This window comes from Ranitomeya imitator, chromosome 2 (genome assembly GCF_032444005.1).
Source record: "Ranitomeya imitator isolate aRanImi1 chromosome 2, aRanImi1.pri, whole genome shotgun sequence".
NCBI lineage: Eukaryota > Metazoa > Chordata > Amphibia > Anura > Dendrobatidae > Ranitomeya > Ranitomeya imitator.
In genome coordinates, this window is record NC_091283.1 from 296,321,086 (window position 1) to 296,336,346 (window position 15,261).

The 15,261-nt window shown below is 45.5% G+C and overlaps 1 pseudogene; it reads right to left on the minus strand.

Moving 5' to 3' along the window:
* The window catches only part of LOC138663302 (oocyte zinc finger protein XlCOF7.1-like), a 144,119-nt pseudogene that overhangs the window by 1,850 nt on the left and 127,008 nt on the right, over positions 1-15,261 (minus strand).

Here is a 15,261-nt window from a genome sequence, read left to right on the forward strand (position 1 = left end):
AGGTCACAGTCTAACCAAACAATGTTATGTAGGTGAAAATAATGCCAGTAAAAACTTCTACTCATCTCACAAAAAAAAAAGTTACCACTGAAGTCCATCATCTGTCATTGTAAAAATAGAGGTTTCCACATTATTAGTATATCAAAGGCTCTTAAAAAGCAACATGGATTTCATAAACCAGTGCAACAAAATCTGCTCTGTCAAAGTCAAATGCCCCCTTGCTTCTGAGCCATGTAGTGTGCCCAAACCACATTTATCATCCATGTATTTTGCATTACTATAGTGAGAAGAACCCACTTCATTTGTGCGTGTGTGCGTCTTCTCAAGCACAATCTGGGCACTATGTGTTGTGTAACAAAACGACAAATGTGCAATTTTCACTCCCCAACATCTAAAGGTACCGTCACACTGAACGATATCGCTAGCGATCTGTGACGTTGCAGCGTCCTGGCTAGCGATATCGTTCAGTTTGACACGCAGCAGCGATCTGGATCCTGCTGTGATGTCGTTGGTCGCTGCAGAAAGTCCAGCACTTTATTTGGTCACTGGACCTCCTGCAGACATCGCTGAATCGGCGTGTGTGACGCCGATTCAGCGATGTCTTCACTGGTAACCAGGGTAAACATCGGGTTACTAAGCGCAGGGCCGCGCTTAGTAACCCGATGTTTACCCTGGTTACCATGGTAAAAGTAAAAGAAAACAAACAGTACATACTTACCTTCAGCTGTCTGTCCCCGGCGCTGTGCTTCCTGCACTGGCTGTGAGTGCCGGCCAGCCGGAAAGCACAGCGGTGATGTCACCGCTCTGCTTTCCGGCCGGCGCTCACAGTCAGTGCAAACAGCGACGCTGCAGCGATCGACATCGTTGTCAGTATCGCTGCAGCGTCGCTGAGTGTGAAGGTACCTTAATGCATGCTAATTGGCGGAAATAGACTGTGGAGTCAAAATAGTCCCCACTTCTAAAGATAAGCTCACTGAGGGTTATCATTTCAAAAATGGAGTCACTCAGGCCAATCCCACCACAAATCATCCAAAATTAAAATGTGTAATCAAATAGACATATAATAAAAAAATGTTACATCCGTAACAATAACGTATGTATGAGGGGCAAGCTCCAACTCTAAAGATGAGTTGCAGTCATTAATGGTGGACCAATGGAGCTATTATGAGTCCTGACCAGAAAAGAACAATAAGTATCAGTGTTCCCCATTTCAGGAGAAACTGTGCAATAATGTGAATTCCTTAGGGTTGAAAAAATGTAATTTATGACGTGGAGTGAATCCACAAAACCAGGGCTCGAGCCAACACATCTCCTGCAGGGGTGAATAAATGTATATTACAGCCATCAGCCACGCACAGCTTAGAGATATATCATGGCACACGTGTAATGTTTTTTATGTAGTTTATCACAATCCTGTTAAAAGTTAGGCTAGTTTCACACTAGCGTTTGTAGGAGCTGCGGAGGGCTGTGGACTTCCTCCGTGAAGCCCCGCCCTCGGCCGCACCTCTGCCGCTAGCTCCACCTACTTCTGCATGCGGCCTGCGTACCTATTTTTAACATTAGGTACGCAGGTCGTGCGATTGTATGCCGATGTTTCCGCATGCGTCGTTTTGACAATGCGGAAAAAAAAAGAAATTGCTACAAGCTGCGTTCTACGCTGGTCGTCGCATCATCAAAACGAAGCACGCGGAAGCATCCGCATACAGCGGCATGGCCTGGGTACCTAATGTTAAAGATAGGTATGCAGGCCGCATGCAGAAGTAGGCGGAGCTAGAGGCAGAGGTGCGGCCGAGGGCGGGGCTTCACGGAGGAAGTCCGCAGCCCTCCGCAGCTCCTACAAACACAAATGTGAAACCGGCCTTAGTTGGTTTTAAAACAAATTACAAATTCAGGATAAAGGGAAACTCTGCTGTTATTGTACAGAAATTCACACTTGACCTCACTGCACATTTAATGTTGTTAATTATAAAAGTGAAGTTTGGCCAGAGAGACTGGACCTGGTGTTGTAGGGACCATATGATCACATTCAGCAGCACAGAAGGGAGAGAAGGTAGATTTAGCCAATAAGATATCAGGATTCTAGGAAGCCAACAGCATCATTACCCTCCGCTTTTCTTACAGGCCCATTATAATATTTTGTTCAAGTGATTCTAACTTGTCAGCACATTCTACGTCATTTGTCATTGCAGTTTACAGATCTGGGCAGGTGACGGTCAGCGTCTCCTAATCCCAGGGGGTAGGTGGATTTTCAAGGTTGTTAGTTCTATAGAAAAGGGCTTTCAATGTCCAAAGTCATCTGAATATTTTTGGGAGGAGAATGTGTTCTAGAGGCAAAATGGTGATCACACGATTGTAATATGGTCGGACTACACCTCCGATAAAGCAGCCACAGCCGGTGACTGAGAAGAATCTGTGACTTCTCTGCATTTAGTGGTCACTACTCACCTGGGTAGTCATATGTAGGAATCTCCTCTTTACACCAGTCATCACCCCTCACATATGTCTCTGTAGTATTAATATGGGTCAGATCTTCACCCTGAAACAAATATTGTAAAAGTCACAGACAGATGGAGAAGTCACATCTATGATCAGCTCTAATCCTGCCATCTCCACCGTTCTCATTACACAAGTATAAAACATATAATACTGGGGGATAAAACAAGACTGAACACAAGATCTTCACCGGCGTCTACACATCATAGGGGAGATCTCATGACACCTTCTCTCCATCTACCTGATGATCCTGAGGAACATTGGGATCTTCTTGTTTATAGTCCTGTGGAAGAAGAGGACGGGGACATCTTTCTGGTGTTGTCCTCTTACTGGATAGATCTGGAGGAAACACATACAGGGACTGAATTCATTCTTTACATACAGATAATTATAGCCTGTGTATATTTAGTCATGTCTATTACCTGGTGATGTGAGGGACTGGGGAACCTCCATCATGATGTCCTTGTATACATCTTTGTGTCCTTCTAAATACTCCCACTCCTCCATGGAGAAATAGATGGCGACATCCTGACACCTTACAGGAACCTGACACATACAGTGGGGAAATAAATAAATATTTGCCTTGCTGATTTTGTAAGTTTGCTCACTGACAAACACATGAACAGTCTATAATTTTAAGGGTAGGTTAGTTTTAACATTGAGAGATAGAATATCAAAAATAAAATCCAGAAAAATCACGTTGTATAAAATTATATAAATTTATTTGCATTTTGCAGTGAGAAATAAGTATTTGATCCCCTACCAACCATTAAGAGTTCTGGCTCCTACAGACCAATTAGATGCTCCTAATCATCTTGTTACCTGCATTAAAGACAGCTGTCTTACATATTCACCTTTAAAAAAGACTCCTGTCCACAGACTCAGTCAGACTCTAACCTCTACAACATGGGCAAGACCAAAGAGCTTTCCAAGGATGTCAGGGACAAGATCATGGACCTGCACAAAGCTGGAATGGGCTACAAAACCATAAGTAAGAAAGAAACTAGGTGAGAAGGAGACAACTTCTGGTGCAATAGTAAGAAAACGGAAGAAAAACAAAATGATTGTCAATCAACATCGATCTAGGGCACCATGCAAAATCTTACCTTATGGGGTATCCTTGATCATGAGGAAGGTGAGAGATCACCCTAAAACTACATGGGGGGAACTTGTTAATGATATCACGGCAGCTGGGACCAAGGTCACCAAGAAAACCATTGGTAACACATTAAAGGGACTCTGTCACCTGAATTTGGAGGGAACAATCTTCAGCCATGGAGGCGAGGTTTTTGGGTGTTTGATTCACCCTTTCCTTACCCGCTGGCTGCAATATTGGATTGAAGTTCATTCTCTGTCCTCCATAGTACACGCCTGCGCAAGGCAAGATTGCACCTTGTGCAGGCATGTACTACGGAGGACAGAAATGAACTTCAATCCAATATTGCAGCCAGCATGCAGTCAGCGGGTAAGGAAAGGGTGAATCAAAAACCCCAAAACCCCGCCTCCATGGCTGAAGATTGTTCCCTCCAAATTCAGGTGACAGTGTCCCTTTAAGCAGTAAAGGTTTAAAATCCTGCAGTGGCCGCAAGGTCCCCCTGCTCAAGAAGGCACATGTACAGGACTGTCTAAAGTTTGCCAACACGTGGATGATACTGTGGGTGATTTGGAGAAAGTGCTATGATCAGATGAGACAAAAATTGAGGTCTTTGGCATTTACTCAACTCGCCGTGTTTGGAGGAAGAGAAATGCTGCCTATCAACCAAAGAACACCGTCCCTACTGTCAAGCATAGAGGTGGAAACATTATGTTTTGGGGGTGTTGCTCTGATAAGGGCACAGGACTATTTCACCTCACCAATGGGAGAATGGATGAAGCCATGTACCGTAAAATCTTGAGTGACAACATCTGCCAGGACATTAAAAATGGGTCGCAGCTGGGTCTTCCATCAAGATAATGACCCCCAAAAAATACAGCCAAGGCAACAATGTAGTGACTCAAAAAGAAGTACACTAAGATCATGGAGTGGCCTAGACAGTCTCCAGACCGTAATCCCATAGAAAACTTAAGGAGGGAATTGAAGCTCCGAGTTGCCAAGCGATAGCCTCAAAATGTTAATGATTTAGAGATGATCTGCAAAGAGGAGTGGACCAAAATTCCTCACGACATGTGCGCAAACCTCATCATCAACTACAAAAAGCGTCTGACTGCTGTGCTTGCCAACAAGGGTTTTGACACCAAGTATTAAGTCTTGTTTTCCAGAGGGATCAAATACTTATTTCTCACTGCAAAATGCAAATACATTTATATAATTTATACAATGTGATTTTCTGGATTTTATTTTTGATATTCTATCTCTCAATGTTAAAATTAACCTACCCTTAAAATTATAGACTGTTCATGTCAGTGGGCAAACAAAATCAGCAAGGGATCAAAGAATTATGTCCCCCAGTGTAAAATGATATCATCATACCCCGATCCCTTCATAGCGTTACTGTACAATGTCCCAGCATTCCCAGCAGTGTCACCTCTCCAGTCAGCAGCTCAATCATCTTGTAGGTGAGTTCTAGGATCTTCTGGTCATTGATGTCCTCGTGTATCAGGGGGTGAGGTGGAGGCCTCGTGATTGGGCTCAGGGGTCTTCTCCATCCCTCAGACACAGGGTCCTGACAGCGCTCACTAGAGGTCTTCTTCACTACTGTGTAATCCTGGTTATGGAGAGACACATTAATAAATCTCACTACAGACATTTCCAGAGTCCTCACCTCTCCAGTTCTGTCCATCTGTTATTCCCATAGATAAGAATGATGTAATGTGACGTCATCAGAATCTCTCACCTCTCCAGTAAGCCGGAAGAGGATCTCTAGGGTGAGGTGTAATATCCTCTCCGCCATCTTGTCTCTGTCCATATCCATCCTTGATGGGTAAATCAGGAAAATTGTATAAAAGGTCTTCACTGAGAGGATCCGATGTTGTCGAGATCTGAATGAGAAGATGAACCGACGTTTCCAGGATTCTTCTTGTGGGAATTGGCTGCGATATCCCCTGTGCAATATATTTTTAGTATTAATGTGCCAGTAATGGGGAATCTCCACATCCCTCTACCTGCAGAGCCGCATAGAGAATAATGGAGCCTCCAGCACCGACCACCGCAGAGCCGCACTCCTCAGGGAATAATGGAGCCTTCAGCACCTACCTACACCTGCAGAGCCGCCCTCCACAAAGAGAATAATGGAGCCTCCAGCACCGACCTCCACCCGCAGAGCCACACTCCACATAGAAAATAATGGAATCTCCAGCACCGACCTCCACCTGCAGAGCCGCACACCACATATACGGCTGCTCTGTGCGCACAAGACCTGTGATGAGGTCATAGGAAGGGAGGAGTCAGGGGTCATATGATCAGGGGCTTCAGTATATGCAGGACTCTGCTGTGCTGTGTGTAAGAGGTGGACGGAGCGAAGCTTGTGTGTGTACGAGTGGTACGGAGCAGAGCTGTTTGTGTACGGAGCGGAGCCTCATTTGTACGAGATGTACATAGCGGAGCCGCGTGTGTATGGAGCATAGCCGTGTGTGTACGAGGTGTACGGAGTGGAGCCGCATGCATGCGGACCACTCTGTATACACCCCTATACCCCTTTCTTTGGTCACAGACCCCTCTCTGTACACTGTGTACACCCATATACCCCAGCAACACTTGCATTCAAATCAGCTCTCACCTCTGCTAAACAGGCCTATTACACATCCCTCTTATCTTCTTTATTCCATAACCCCAAACAGTTGTTTAACACTTTTGTTCAACACTTTTATCTCCCTCCTCCCTCCTCCGTCCACCACTGCCCCCTCCAACCTCCCTCATGTCTGATGAGGACTTTGCCACACACTTCAACTATAAGATCAAACAAGGCAAGTCTTCGTTGTCAAACCCTTTGTATAACAGACCAATACCCTAACTCCATACCTTACCTCTCCAAAATCACTGAAGAAGAGCTTGCTCATCTTCTCTCCAAATCACACCTCACCACTTGTGCTCTTGACTTAATCCCCATCCTCACCACCACTCATCCCATCTCTAACCCATCTCTTCAATCTATCACTAACTTCTGGTACCTTCCCCTCTGCTTTCAAACATGCCACAATCACACCTATCCTCAAAAAGCCATCCTTTGACCTGAGTGCTATGTCCAGCTATCGCCCCATATCTTTGCTCCCATTTGCTTCCAAACTCCTTGAGCAGCACATCCATGCTGTGCTTTCGTCTCACTTTGCATCTACAGGTACGGTCACATTAAGCGACGCTGCAGCAATATAGACAACGATGCCGATCGCTGCAGCGTCGCTGTTTAGTCGTGTGGTCGCTGGAGAGCTGTCACACAGTCAGCTCTCCAGCGACCAACGATGCCGAAGTCCCCGGGTAACCAGGGTAAACATCAGGTTACTAAGCGCAGGGCCGCGCTTAGTAACCCGATGTTTACCCTGGTTACCATTGTAAATGTAAAAAAAAAAAAACACTACATACTTACATTCCGGTGTCTGTCGCCTCCCCCGGCGTCAGCTTCCCTGCACTGTGTAAGCGCCGGCCGTAAAGCAGAGCTTACAACGGCCGGCCGGCGCTGACAGTGCAGGGAAGCTGACGCCGGGGGACGCGACAGACACCGGAATGTAAGTATGTAGTGTTTTTTTTTTTTTACAATTACAATGGTAACCAGGGTAAATATCGGGTTACTAAGCGCGGCCCTGCGCTTAGTAACCCGATGTTTACCCTGGTTACAAGTGAAGACATCGCTGGATCGGCGTCACACACGCTGATTCAGCGATGTCAGCGGGTGATTCAGCGACGAAATAAAGTTCTGGCCTTCTAGCTCTGACCAGCGATGTCACAGCAGGATCCTGATCGCTGCTGCGTGTCAAACACAACGATATCGCTATCCAGGACGCTGCAACGTCACAGATCGCTATCGTTATCGTTCTAAAGTTGCTCAGTGCGAAGGTACCTTAACTGTCTCTTCGACAACCTACAATCTGGCTTCCGTCCCCACTATTCCACTGAGACTGCCCTGACCAAAATTACTAATGACTTATTTACAGCCAAAGCTAACAGACAATTCTCTATACTCCTCTTTCTCGACTTGTCCTCTGCTTTTGACACAGTTGAACATTGCCTCCTACTACAGATCCTCTCTTCCTTTGTTGTCAAAGACCTTGCCCTATTTTGGATCTCCTCATACCTTAGCAACCGCTTATTTAGCGTTACCTCCTCCCATACTACCTCTTCATCTCGCCCCCTCACTGCTGGTGCCTGTCGAGACTCTGTCCAAGGACCCCTTCTCTTCTCAATCTATACCCTTGGCCTGGGACAACTTATACATTTCTATGGCTTCCAGTACCATCTATATGCTGATGACACTCAGATCTACCTCTCTGGCCTAGATGTCACCTCTCTGCTCTCCAGAATCCCAGAGTGTCTATCAGCCATATCCTCCTTCTTCTCCTCTCGCTTCCTCAAGCTTAATGTGGGCAAATCTGAACTAATTATCTTTCCTCCATCTCGCATACTCGCCCTACCTGATCTATCTATCAAAATATATGAAATCACACTTTCCCCCTGTACCGGAAATCCATTGCCTCTGAGTAACCCTTGACTCTGCCCTGTCCTTCAAACTGCACATCCAGGCTCTCACCACTTCCTGTCGCCTCCGGCTCAAAAATATTTCCATAATCTGTCCTTTCCTCAGCCCTCACTCTACCAAAATGCTTGTGCATGCCCTAATCATCTCCCGCCTCGACTACTGCAACATCCTCCTCTGTGGCCTACCTTCTAACACTCGTACCTCTCCAGTTTGTCCTTAACTCTGCTGCCTGACTAATTAATCTCTCTCCTCCCTACACTCCTGCTTCCCCTGTTTGCAAATCCCTTCACTGGCTCCCAATTTCCCAGCGTATCCAGATTAAACTACTAACACTGAGCTACAAAGCCATCCATAACCGTTCTCCTCCATATATTTCCAAACTATTCTCTCACTATCTTCCGTCACGTAATCTCTTGTCCTCCCAAGAGCTCCTTCTCTCCTCCATGCTTATTCGCTCCTCACCCAATTGCCTCCAAGATTTCTCCTGAATATCCCCCATCCTCTGGAATTCTGTGCCCCAACTCATCCGGTTATCCACCACATTTGGATCCTTCAAACGGAACCTGAAAACCCACCTCTTCAAAAAAGCTTACAACCTGTAATGACCACACAACCACCTCAACACCATCGGAGCTACTGCATCCCCCAACCTACTGTCTTCTTCCCCATAATCCTGTAGAATGTAAGCCCGCACGGGCAGGGTCCTCTTCCCTCTGTATCAGTCTGTCATTGTTAGTTTTGTTTACTGTAAGTGATATTTGTATTTTGATGTAACCCCTCTCATGTACAGCACCATGGAATTAAGACCCCCTGTGTACACTGTATACACCCGTATACCCCCCAGCTTCGGGTGCAGACCCCCCTGTGTACACTGTACACACCCGTATACCCCCAGCTTTGCTTACAGACCCCCGGCTGTCTGTTCACCTGTAGAACTGACACACACGGTAAAAATGCGGTCATCAGCCTCTCGTCTCTCGCACATCTACTGATAACATAACATGGAGTCAGACGAACCCTCCTACAAAACGTGAGAGCAAAGTCATTACTACAGGACTGTATGAGAAAGGAATTTATTCTACAAAAAACGCTGGGGCCACAAATGAGAAAATCTGGGCCCCGTGGCTGGATACTCCGGGCCCCCAGCGTGTTAGGACCAGATGGGGTCTTTGTAAAATAGGAACTGAATATGAGACCCTCTGTTTGGGGACATTTTATTGTAATTACCCTTTAAAAAAATTGTAATAAAAAATAACTGATACAAGTGTTTCGTTTTCCCCCATTTTGTCTGTAGGAGGTAAAGAGCTACGGCTGAAGATGCTTTATCTACAGAAGGCTCAGAGGAGGGAGGATTGGCAACTCCGAATGTCCTTGTCTATTCTGGGATTGGGAATTAGGAAAAGGGGCAGGAGGACATTTTACGTCTTGTTTTGGGGGCAAGAGATGCAATATTTGTCCATAAAATGTAAATGTTAGATGATCCTCCAGCATCAGCATTCTCAGGTACACTGGTTACTAGATCAAGTATAAAATCCGATGATGTGATGCGGCTGCCAGTCACAGTAATGCCAGCCAACATGGCTATAACACTACTGTGTTTGGCAGGCAATCCCAGCGTGTTTATTGGCCGTCTAACATTAGACTCCTGATCATCTGCAGTGCGCTGGCACACTTAGGGTATGTTTCCATGTGCTGGAATGGGTGCGCTTTGGACGCCCAGAGCCCTGCCCCCTTTTGTACGCATGGTGATTCCTCATGTGTTCAATGAACACATGCAGAATCACCACATCCTATACATAGACAGTGCTATTTATCTTGTGGAGACGGAGCGTCTCCGCTAGATAGACATGCTGCGGTCTATAAAGACGTGCCGCATGTCCAGGTTACGCAGGGTCACCAGATGTGGCCGTGCGCAGATAGTGGAGATGGGATTTCATAAAAACCCCTCCACTATGCTGTAACGTCTGGATGCTGCGTGTTGGACGCTGTGGCTGTACGCAGCTTCCAGTCCGCAGCAAATCTTGATGTAATCCGGCACGTGGAAACATACCCTAACACACAACTTCAGAAGATGAAGCCGCACGCACGTGCGAGGTAAGTATAGCTTTAGCAATGACGCCGGCGCTTGTAAGTTACGTTATCGCACCCAAAGGGGTGTGATAACTTCTAAGTGGGCCGACAAGTTTGGGGACACTAAAATTGGGGACACTAATGCTCCATCGACTAGTCAAAGCCCTCATTTATATATCATAAACAGACTTTAGAAAGTGTTTCTAAAGATCTGTTTATCTATGTAATGTAATAAAGGGACTGATAGGCATGGTATTCACATAAGGCTGCCATCACATTAGCAGTATTTGGTCAGTATTTTACATCAGTATTTGTAAGCCAAAACTAGGAGTGGAACAATTAGAGGTAAAGTATAATAGAAACATATGCACCACTTCTGCATTTATCACCCACTCCTGGTTTTGGCTTACAAATACTGATGTAAAATACTGACCAAACACTGATAGTGTGACAGCAGACTAACAGCTGATCTTATCCCGGCAGTTCAGCGGAAGGGTGAGACTCTGTAATTTGCACCATCTTGGGTATTTTTCTGGGACTGTTTTGTGTGTTATTTGCCTGTTTTTGTGGTTCAATAAAGCATTGCCACACTGTTTTACCCTCATCCTGTGTTGTCTGAGTAGTATTAAAGGGACACTGTCACCTGGATTTGGAGGGAACAATCTTCAGCCATGGAGGCGGGGTTTTTGATTCACCCTTTCCTTACCCGCTGGCTGCATGCTGGCTGCAATATTGGATTGAAGTTCATTCTCTGTCCTCCATAGTACACGCCTGCGCAAGGCAAGATTGCCTTGTGCAGGCATGTACTACGGAGGACAGAGAATGAACTTCAATCCAATATTGCAGCCAGCATGCAGCCAGCGAGTAAGGAAAGGGTGAATCAAAAACCCCCAAACCCCGCCTCCATGGCTGAAGATTGTTCCCTCCAAATTCAGGTCACAGTGTCCCTTTAAGCCCACAGGGAAAGGAGAGCGGGCGTTTGGTGGTATGATCCCTGGTCCATACGATGGAACCTTTAGTAGTTTAGAAATTCTTCTGTAACCAATGCGATCAGTATGTTTTGCAATAATAAGGTAGCAAAGGTCTTGCGACAGCTCACTGATTTTGCCCATCATAAGACGTTTCTTGTGTGGCATCTGATGAGAATGTCGGGTTAATAGCAGCTTTAGAAATATATTTACTTAGAAAATGGGTGACGTGCTCAATACCTATATCACCCTCTATAACAATGTGAAATATTGACTGCACATTTATTATTGCATTTTGAAATAAAGACATTAATAACATATTTTTAATTATAACATATTGTATTTTTCAGACTATAAAACACCTAACGATAAGACACATCCAAGGTTTAGACAGTAGAAAAAAGCAAAAACATTTTTTTCTACTAATTAAATCTTCCCTGATGGTGTGATTAAACATATATGTACAGAGGAACAAGACACCAGACAAGTTATGTGTGTCACAATATAAATATTTAGTGGTGTCGGTACGGACAGAGAATGGGAGAACCACTCGGATTAGCAGGAGAAACCAAAAAGGAGGGAGAGCCGAGGCATGGTTGACTAGATATACAGTATGACAGGACAATAGAAATGGAATATACAAAAAATGCCTTTATTAACAAGTACATGGGCAAGTGGGGGCACAGGAGGCGCATGCAATTAATGAAAATAAAATACCGTATATACTCGAGTATAAGCCGAGATTTTCAGCCCAAATTTTTGGGCTGAAAGTGCCCCTCTCGGCTTATACTCGAGTCACGGTCGGCGGGTGAGGGGGAGGGACGTCTGTCGCATACTTTCCTGCTTCCGGCGCTCCCCCTGCCTGTCCCATGGTCTTCGGGTGCCGCAGCTCTTCCCCTGTTCAGCGGTCACGTGGGACCGCTCATTAAAGTATTGAAAATGGACTCCACTCCCATATGGGTGGAGCCGCATATTCATTCCTCTAATGAGCGGTGCCAGTGACCGCTGACAGAGGAAGAGGCTGCGGCACCCGGAGACCATCTGTCCGGGATAAGGAGCCAGGGACGCCGGGAGCATGTGAGTATTACATATTTACCTGTCCACATTCCACCCGCCGGGCGCCGCTCCGTCTTCCTGTCCTCTGCACTGACTGTTCAGGTCAGAGGGCGTGATGACGTACTAGTGTGCGCGCCGCCCTCTGCCTGAACAGTCAGTGCGGAGAGACGGGACGCTGAGGAGCTGCAAGCAAGAGAGGTGAGTATGTCATTTTTTTTTATAGCAGCAGCAGCTGTTGTGAATTCTGCTCTTGGGCTCCCTCCGGTGGTTGTAAGTAGCATTTTTGTGAGTTCTGCTCTTGGGCTCCCTCCTGTGGTTTTGAGTGGTATGGCTGCTTCTTGGATTTAGCTTCTGCAGCTGTTTTCACTGACCGTCTTTCGGGCTCGGCTATATTAGTCTGGCCTTAGCCCTCATTCAATGCCAGTTGTCTATTGTTCCAGCCTGGAGTCTTTGCTCTTTGGATTTCCCTGACACTCTGACCAGTTCAGCAAAGCTAAGTCCTTGCTTGTTCTTTTGCAGTTCACTTTTGTGGACTTTGTTGTTCAGTACTGTCTTTGTTTTTGCTCATTTGTCCAGCTTATCAGTATGGATCTATTCAGCTAAGCTGGAAGCTCTGAGCAGCAGAGTTTGCCCTCCACACCTTTAGTTAGGTGTGGAGATTTTTGCATTTCTCTGCGGTGGACTTTTTCTAGTTTTTATTACTGACCGCACAGTGCTCTTTCCTGTACTATTCCTATCTAGCTAGAAGTGGCCTCCTGTGCTAAATCTTGTTTCATACTACGTATGTCATTTCCTTCTCCTCTCACAGTCATTACATGTGGGGGGCTATCTATCCTTTGGGGATTTTCTCTGAGGCAAGATAGTTTTCCTGCTTCTGTCTTTAGGGGTAGTTAGCTCTTAGGCTGTGACGAGGTGCCTAGGCAGAGTTAGGAGCATCCCACGGCTACTTCTAGTGTTGTGTTGAGCTTAGGGACTGCGGTCAGTATAGTTACCACCTGCTCAGAGCTAGTCACATGTCACTCCTTAATCACCAGACCATAACAGTACAACTGGCCAAAAATGAGCTGAATGCATCTCAAAAGAAGGAAAAGAAAAGGAGTTCTGAGCCATTTTTTTTCTTTGATTGTTTTTGTCTTTTTTTCTTCCTCTTGATCTCTGGGTGATTCAGGATTTGGATGCAGGCATGGATGTGCAGGGGTTATTTTCTTGTGTGGATCAGCTTGCTGCAAGAGTACAGAGTATTCAAGATTATGTTGTTCAGACGCCGGCCTTAGAGCCTAGAATTCCTACTCCGGATTTGTTTTACGGGGATAGATCTAAGTTTTTGAACTTTAAAAATAACTGCAAATTGTTTTTTGCTCTGAAACCCCGTTCCTCTGGTGATCCCATTCAGCAAGTAAAGATAGTTATTTCTCTGCTGCGTGGCGACCCTCAGGACTGGGCATTCTCTCTTGAGTCAGGGAATCCGGCATTGCTTAACGTAGATGCATTTTTTCAATTGCTCGGATTATTGTATGACGAACCTAACTCTGTAGAGCATGCTGAGAAAACACTGTTGGCCCTGTGTCAGGGTCAGGAAGCGGCAGAATTATACTGCCAGAAATTTAGAAAATGGTCTGTGCTCACTAGATGGAATGAGGACGCTCTGGCAGCCATTTTCAGAAAGGGTCTTTCTGAAGCCCTTAAAGATGTTATGATGGGGTTTCCCACGCCTGTTGGTTTGAGCGAATCTATGTCTCTGGCCATTCAGATTGATCGGCGCCTGTGCGAACGCAAAGTGGTGCACCATATGGCAGTGTCCTCTGAGCAGAGACCTGAGCCCATGCAATGTGATAGGATTTTAACTAGAGCGGAATAGAGGGGATACAGACGTCAGAATGGGCTGTGTTTTTACTGTGGTGATTCTGCTCATGCTATTTCTGATTGCCCTAAGCGTATTAAGAGGGTCGCTAGATCTGTTACCATTAGTACTGTGCAGCCTAAGTTTCTCCTGTCTGTGACTCTGATTTGCTCATTGTCATCTTTTTTTGTCATGGCATTTGTGGATTCAGGCGCTGCTCTGAACTTAATGGACTTAGAATTCGCTAGGCGCTGTGGTTTTTATTTGCAGCCTTTGCAGAGTCCCATACCCTTGAGGGGTATTGATGCTACACCATTGGCCAAGAATAAACCTCAGTATTGGACTAAGCTGACTATGTGCATGGCTCCTGCACATCAGGAAGATTGCCGTTTTCTGGTGTTGCATAATTTACATGATGTTGTTGTACTGGGTTTTCCATGGTTACAAGTACACAATCCAGTGCTGGATTGGAAATCAATGTCTGTGACTAGTTGGGGGTGTCAAGGGGTACATAGTGACGTTCCTTTAATGTCAATTTCCTCTTCAACCTCTTCTGAAGTTCCTGAATTTTTGTCAGATTTCCAGGATGTATTCGATGAGCCCAAGTCCAGTTCCCTTCCTCCACATAGGGACTGTGATTGTGCTATTGACTTGATTCCTGGCTGTAAGTTCCCTAAGGGTCGACTTTTCAATCTGTCTGTGCCAGTGCATGCCGCCATGCGGAGCTATGTTAAGGAGTCTTTAGAGAAGGGGCATATTCGGCCGTCTTCTTCACCATTGGGAGCGGGAATTTTTTTTGTTGCCAAGAAGGATGGCTCCTTGAGACCCTGTATTGATTATCGCCTTCTTAATAAGATCACAGTCAAATTCCAATACCCTTTACCTTTGCTCTCTGATTTGTTTGCTAGGATTAAGGGGGCTAGTTGGTTTACCAAGATTGACCTTCGAGGGGCATATAATCTTGTTCGTATTAGACAGGGTGACGAATGGAAAACTGCACTTAATACGCCCGAAGGCCATTTTGAATACCTGTTGATGCCTTTCGGGCTTTCTAATGCTACTTCTGTATTTAGTCCTTTATGCATGATATTTTCCGGAATTATCTTGACAAATTCTTGATTGTGTATTTGGATGATATTTTGATTTTTTCCAGTGATTGGGAGTCTCATGTGAAGCAGGTCAGGATGGTATTCCAGATCCTTCGTGA